The sequence below is a fragment of the Strongylocentrotus purpuratus genome, unplaced genomic scaffold (assembly GCF_000002235.5).
Source record: "Strongylocentrotus purpuratus isolate Spur 01 unplaced genomic scaffold, Spur_5.0 spur5_scaffold_9, whole genome shotgun sequence".
Taxonomy (NCBI): domain Eukaryota; kingdom Metazoa; phylum Echinodermata; class Echinoidea; order Camarodonta; family Strongylocentrotidae; genus Strongylocentrotus; species Strongylocentrotus purpuratus.
Genome location: NW_022145615.1, coordinates 10,342,735 through 10,349,238, shown reverse-complemented (window position 1 = coordinate 10,349,238; position 6,504 = coordinate 10,342,735).

The window sequence follows — 6,504 nt, the reverse complement described above, 5'->3', positions numbered from 1 at the left end:
AGAATGGTACTAGAGAAAATGTTCTTGATTATCGACCTATATCTACATGTATATCCCTATTTTCTCAAAGATTTTAGAAAGAGCTGTTTATAATCGACTTTTTATGTTTTTAAATAAATGCAATATTATCACTGAATGCCAATATGGTCACTGAATGCCAATATGGTTTCAGACCTGGGCACTCAGTATCTAATGCAATTATGCATTTTATTTATAAAGTTTTGCAAACTTTTGAAAATAATCATATCTTAATGGGCCTTTTTTTAGATTTAAGTAAAGTACCGTAAGTAAATAGACCACACTATTTTATTGTAAAAATTATATTATTATGGTATTCGTGGAGTAGCTTTAAAATGGTTTGAAAGTTATTTAGAAAATAGAACCCAATTTTTACAAATAAATAAAGATAAGACTAACACAGAAAAGCTTAGATGTAGACTGCCTCAAAGATCCACCTTGGACCTCTTTTATTTATTATAATGACATGTGCAATATTTCTGATAAATTGAAGTTTATTTTATTTGCTGTTGACACAAGTGTTTTTATGTCTCATTCTAATCTCCAGGTTTTACAAAATGTTTTTAAGCAAGAAATTTTGAAACTTTCAATTGGTTTTTATATAATTAATTGGTTTTAAATTATGATTAAAACTAAGTATATGGTTTTTACAAATAATTTTTTTGATTTTAACAACATTTATTTACGATTAAATGATCATAAATTTGAACGTGTAGATAATCCAAAGTTTTTAGGTATTGTAATTAATCATAAATTGAAGTGGCATTAGCATATAAATGTGGTGTGTAATAAAATAGCAAAAAATTTTGGTATTTTATATAAAGTTCATTTTTATCCCTTAAATATTCTAAAAATGTTGTAATCATACTTTAATAACACCATATTTTACTTACTGTATAGTTGCATGGGCAAATTTTAATAAAAATGATATGTTAAAGTTACTTAAGCTTTATAGGTATTACGTCCCATTTGCAGGCCAAAAAAAAGAAAAAGTTAAATTCCAACTGCATTTGAAAGATAATATTAATTTAGAACTTCCCTAAAAAAGTTAGGGCTTGAAAATGTCTTCAAGTGGGAAAATAACGACTATTAGTTGTCAAATCGACTTTAGGGCTATAGAGCCCAAAAGTAATAGTCTTGATTTTCAGACAATTGTACCGAATGGTCATACGTTTTATACTGCGCAAATTTTCAATCAGTTTAATCTTGGCCATCACAAGAAGTGGGTTATTGATGCAGACAAATGCTCATGTACCCTTTACAACTCTTTTCATGTATGTTATTACCAAAGAAGAAAAAAAGCCAGTCAGTCACTTAATAGTGTGGGACAGTGAATTCTAGCAAGTAAACAGATTTCCTTGCATAATTTGAATATTAGGACACTGCTAACGTTTAAATTTCACAGATGGGACAGCGGAGGCGCGATAGCTCAGTTGGCAGAGCAGTGGTCTCGTAATCCGGTGACCCGGGTTCGAAAACCAAGTCGATGCGCTAGTGCCCTTTGGTAAGGCATTAATCCTCATTACCAGGTCCCCCGGAGAGGACCTAAAGCCGTCGGCTGTCTGGTTGCTTACTAACAAGCATTTATGCTTTCTTAGCAGTCCGGTAAAATAACCACCACCAAAAATGAGAACATGACATATTCATAATTCCTGCAAAGTTCTACAGAATTTGAGGTTGGCTGCAAAAGGGACATAGTATCTTTAATGGTAATTTGCTTACTCTTTTATCAACATGTTTTAATTTGAATTGTGATGTGCATAGTTTTAATACTAGAAATACCCGAAATTATCACCTCCCCAAGTTTAGAACGACATGTATGAAAAATTCACTATTTTTAAAGGACCATTAATACAGAATAGTATACCTCAGGAAATTAAAAAATGCAAAACTCTCAATTTTTTTAAAAATTAGTGGGCAATTGAGTTACATGTGAGTTAATCATTCGATTATGTACATGTATCCTACTTATATGCTTATTGAACAATCATTGATGTCCCTATGGATATTGGCAGAATTTGAGTGTGTACCGGGTTCTTTCAATGCAATCCTTTTTATAGGATTTAAGTGGCGTATGTGCATGTACACGAAGTGAAATCCTAAACTCGCACTTGTTAATTTTAGTTGGTAGTACGATGTTTAACAATTTTTACCCAGATGAATGGGCTATATAACTGAATTTTATTTATTCATACCTCTGAATTTTACTGCATGATGTGAATTGTAATATATTACGTTTTATCCCTCAACTCATAGGACTTCAAAGACTGTATTGTACAAGGGCGTACGTTGAAGACAAGCCTTTTTTATATAGTGTGGGCTGTGATTTTATTGGATTTTATTGTATTAAAAAGATATTATTTGCATTATGTATTGTATGAATCTGCTGTTGCTTGTTTACACTTCAACTGTAATTTAGGTTTTGCTTAAGTGATGTAAGGCATTATATATGTGAAATGAAAAGTTAACTGTACTTCATCAGTTATGTTAGACATGATGTATTATCTAATTTAACCTATTTATTGAAATCATGAAAATTATAGTGATGATTATTTTGTGGACACAATATTGTGAAGCTGGTCTATAATATATTTATTCACTGAACACCTTCTTTGTTGCTGATACAGATCATGAAGTATATTATCACATGTTTATCATTGTTCATATTATCACATGTTTATTATTGTTCATATTATCACATGTTTATTATTGTTCATATTATCACATGTTTGTCTATGTTCATATTATCTTATTATGTTTATCAATTCATTGTTTATTGTTATATTGATACTATGTTGTAAATATGTTTGTACTCTCATACCCCGAGAGGGGGTCGATATAGAGTCAATAAAATCTTACAATCTTACAATATAATGATGTAATTGGTTATTTGAATATTATGATGTTTTTAATTTACGTTTGTCTTTACTCTTGTGCTTCTACTGGGGCTGTTTTGTTGCCTTCAGAATAAAATAACTTTCCATCAACTGCAAAGCGTCTAAGAGTGAATTTATTGGCCTTTCTTTCATAAGTATAATAATCAATAATCAGTATTAATAGCATGGTCAAGTTTGACACTTTTTTTTACTCTGATTGTACATGACAGTCTATTTTAGTATGTTTTTGTTTTTTGTTCTTGTTTCTTGTTTCTTCTTTTTTTTTATTTTTTACTGTATGTGTGTGTTTTAGAGGTAGGCTTTCATATAAGGAATCCCTCTTTTCTGCCTATCGCAAATAATCTCGTAAATTGCCATTGTTATTTGTTTTTCATTATCTTGTTTATTTAAATCATTACACTCTGTATTTGTATGTTTTAAATGTTTTTATGAAGAGTGTTGAATAAAGTTTGAACTTTGAATATGAAAGTAGACAGAGAGTGAGCGTGAGAGAAGAGAAACAAACAAGGAGTAAATGAAAGAGAGAAAAGGAATGTGTACGCTTTAAATTTAGAGAGAGGGAGAGATATAACAGAAATGTAAATTGAGACGGAGAAAGAAAGAAAGAAATGTAAAATTCACAATCGGGCGCGCCGGAAGCAGTTTGGGATTGGGGGGGGGGCAAACATTCCAGGGGGCACACCTTCCAGGGGCAGTGACGTACTGAGCAAAAACGTTTGAAAGTGTGGGGGGGGGCAGAATGTGCATCACCACCACTCTTACACGTTACATGCAGGCCCCGCGGAACGTTTTTCAAAGTGGAGTAGTAACGATCAGGTAGAGCGTAAACCCCGAAAGCTCAGGGTTTTTAGGCATTAAATTATGGTTAGATAAGCATATTTAGATACCTTATTTGTGACACTGGCAGGTCACTAATTAGTGGAGTGTCCAGGGAGCAGAGCCCCCGGAAGCTCAGGGGTTTTAGGTAGTTAATTATGGTCAGATGAGCATCCAGGGCCCGCCTTAGGGCCCTTGGTAGGGTCCAGGGAGCAGAGCCCCCAGAAGCTCAGGGGTTTTAGGTATTTAATTACGGTCAGATGAGCATACTTTGATACCTCATTTGTGACATTGGCAGGTCACTTATTTTTCTCTCTCTCTTTCTTTCTTTTTCTCTGTAACATACTTTTTCAAAAAGTTATGGGAGCTCGAGCCCCCAAGCCCAGCCGTTTTGCAGACCATGACATAAAGCCTTCTAAATAAGCATATTTATTCGCCGACCGCGCTAGAATAGCGCGCTTAGTGGGGGTCACTCAATCACTAAAGATCGCGCCATCACTCGGCTTAACGTTTATAGTCGGCGAATAACAAAAATCAATATAGGGTCCAGAACTAGACTAATTCGTGACCTGCCAGTGTCACAAATAAGGTATACAATTATGCTCATCTGACGATATTTTGATGTATAAAACCCCTGAACTTCTGAGGGCTCCGCCTTCTGGACCCAACACAAATTTGTGTCCTGCCAGTGTCACAAAAAAGGTATCAAAATATGCTCATCTGACCGTAATTTATTGCCCCAAACACCTGAGCTTCCGGGGGCTCCGTCCTTTGGACCCCACGCCAATTCGTGACCTGCCAGTGTCACAAATAAGGTATAAAATATTCTGACGATAATTCAATGCCTATACCCCCTGAGCTTCTGGGGGCTCCACCCCTTGACCCCCGCCGAGAAACGTTAAGCGGGGCCTGCATTTTAGAGTGGGGTGATGGGGATTTTTGTCTACCCCCTCCCCCAAACGTTTTTGCCACTGCCGGTGTCACCATTACGTACCAATATTTGGCTCGCATAATTTAAAATTTGGCCCCCCCCCCAAGAAATCCTGGATCCGCGCCTTGGGCTCTATCAATTGTTTTTGACCCGCCGTTTGAAGATTTGTTTTACCCGACTGCCCCCCCCCCCCCGTTGTCCTAACTTGTTAAGCCTTCCTTTTCCTTCTCTCTTTGCTCTACCCCCATTTTTAAACCACCACTAGAGAAAGGGGCCCGGGGGGGGGGGGGTAGGGTGATTACCTGGAAACACAATATTTTTGCCTTTTGGGTCTAAATTATATACCCAATAGGCAATAAAATCGTGCGAGCGCATAGCGCGAGCTGATTTTTTTTTTCTCTCTTGATTAAGTGATCTGAAATCACTGCATTCTAAACCCTTATTTTAAATAAATCCCCTGAAATAATTATTTTAACACAGTGGGTTAAATAGATTAAACAACTATGGCGTCGGAGGCCGGGTCGGAGGTTCTAGGACGCTAATCACGTTCAGAATTCCATATGCAGTTAAACCATGCGAGCGCAAAGCGCGATCCGAAATTTTTCGATGTAACGACTTGATAATGTAGACAGGGGCGTCGCTAGACCTTTTTCAGTAGTGGGGGGGGGGGGATGTAGAGGCCACCGATTCCCGACACAATTAGCCATCAATTACTGACAAATATATTAACGCCAATGTTTACGAATTTAACCCTATTAACCCGGGGCCAGGAGCTAAATTATTTTAAAGTTTCCCCCCTCCCCCGCGAAGCGCGGAAGCTTCGACGTTTCACTAAATTACTCGAGAAAGAAGACGATTCGTTATACTGTTTTCGACTCTTAATCCTTGTCTGAATTCAGGTGCCTCCCCCACCCCCCCCCCCTCTCGCGCAAAGCGCGGAAGCTTTTACGTTTCATCAAATAATTATTATTCTTTATCCTTGTCTGAATTCATGTTCGCCCCTCCCGCGCGGAGCACGGCAGCTTTGACAATTCATTAAATTACTCGAGAAAGAAGACGATTTGTTGTACCGTTCTCTATACTCTTAATCCTTGTATGAAATTCAGTTTTTCCCCTCTCGCGCGAAGCGCGGAAGCTTTTACGTTTCATTCAATAATTATTCTTAATCCTTGTAAACCCGGGGCCAGGAGCTCAATTATTTTCAAGTTTCTCCCCTCCCGCACAAAGCGCGGAAGCTTTGACGTTTTACTAAATTATTAGAGAAAGAAGACGATTCGTTGTTCTGTTTTTGTATTCCTAATCCTTGTCCGAATTCAGTTCCCCCCCCCCCCCCCCCCCCCCCTCGCGTAAAGCGCGGAAGCTTCGGCGTTTCATTAAATTATCAGAGAAATAAGACGATTCGTTATACCGACTCTTAATCATTGTCTGAATTTTCAAAAATTTTGCTTTGTCCGATAAAAAGTCACAGTTCGTAAGGGAAAAAATTGCTGGCCGACCGACATAAAAAATCCCACCGACTTAAACTCCCCCCCCCCCCCCCCCCCCCCTCCTTTAGCGACGCCCCTGAATGTAGAGTGGCCTGAGCGGGTAGGCAAAGGGCGTGGTTCTAAACTTACAGAGTCACTCCGATGAAGACACCCTTACTCCATGATTGCGTGTGTTGAACTGCCCTGGGCTTTACAATTTTAAACCTCCGGGATTTTTTTTGCATATTATATAGGTATTTACATGTTCATTTATATAATAAAAGGAAATAATGAATATTCAAATATCATAGGTAGCAAATAAAGGATGACGAACAGAGGAATGAAAACAAACAGAAAGGAGAGGATGATCAAGCAT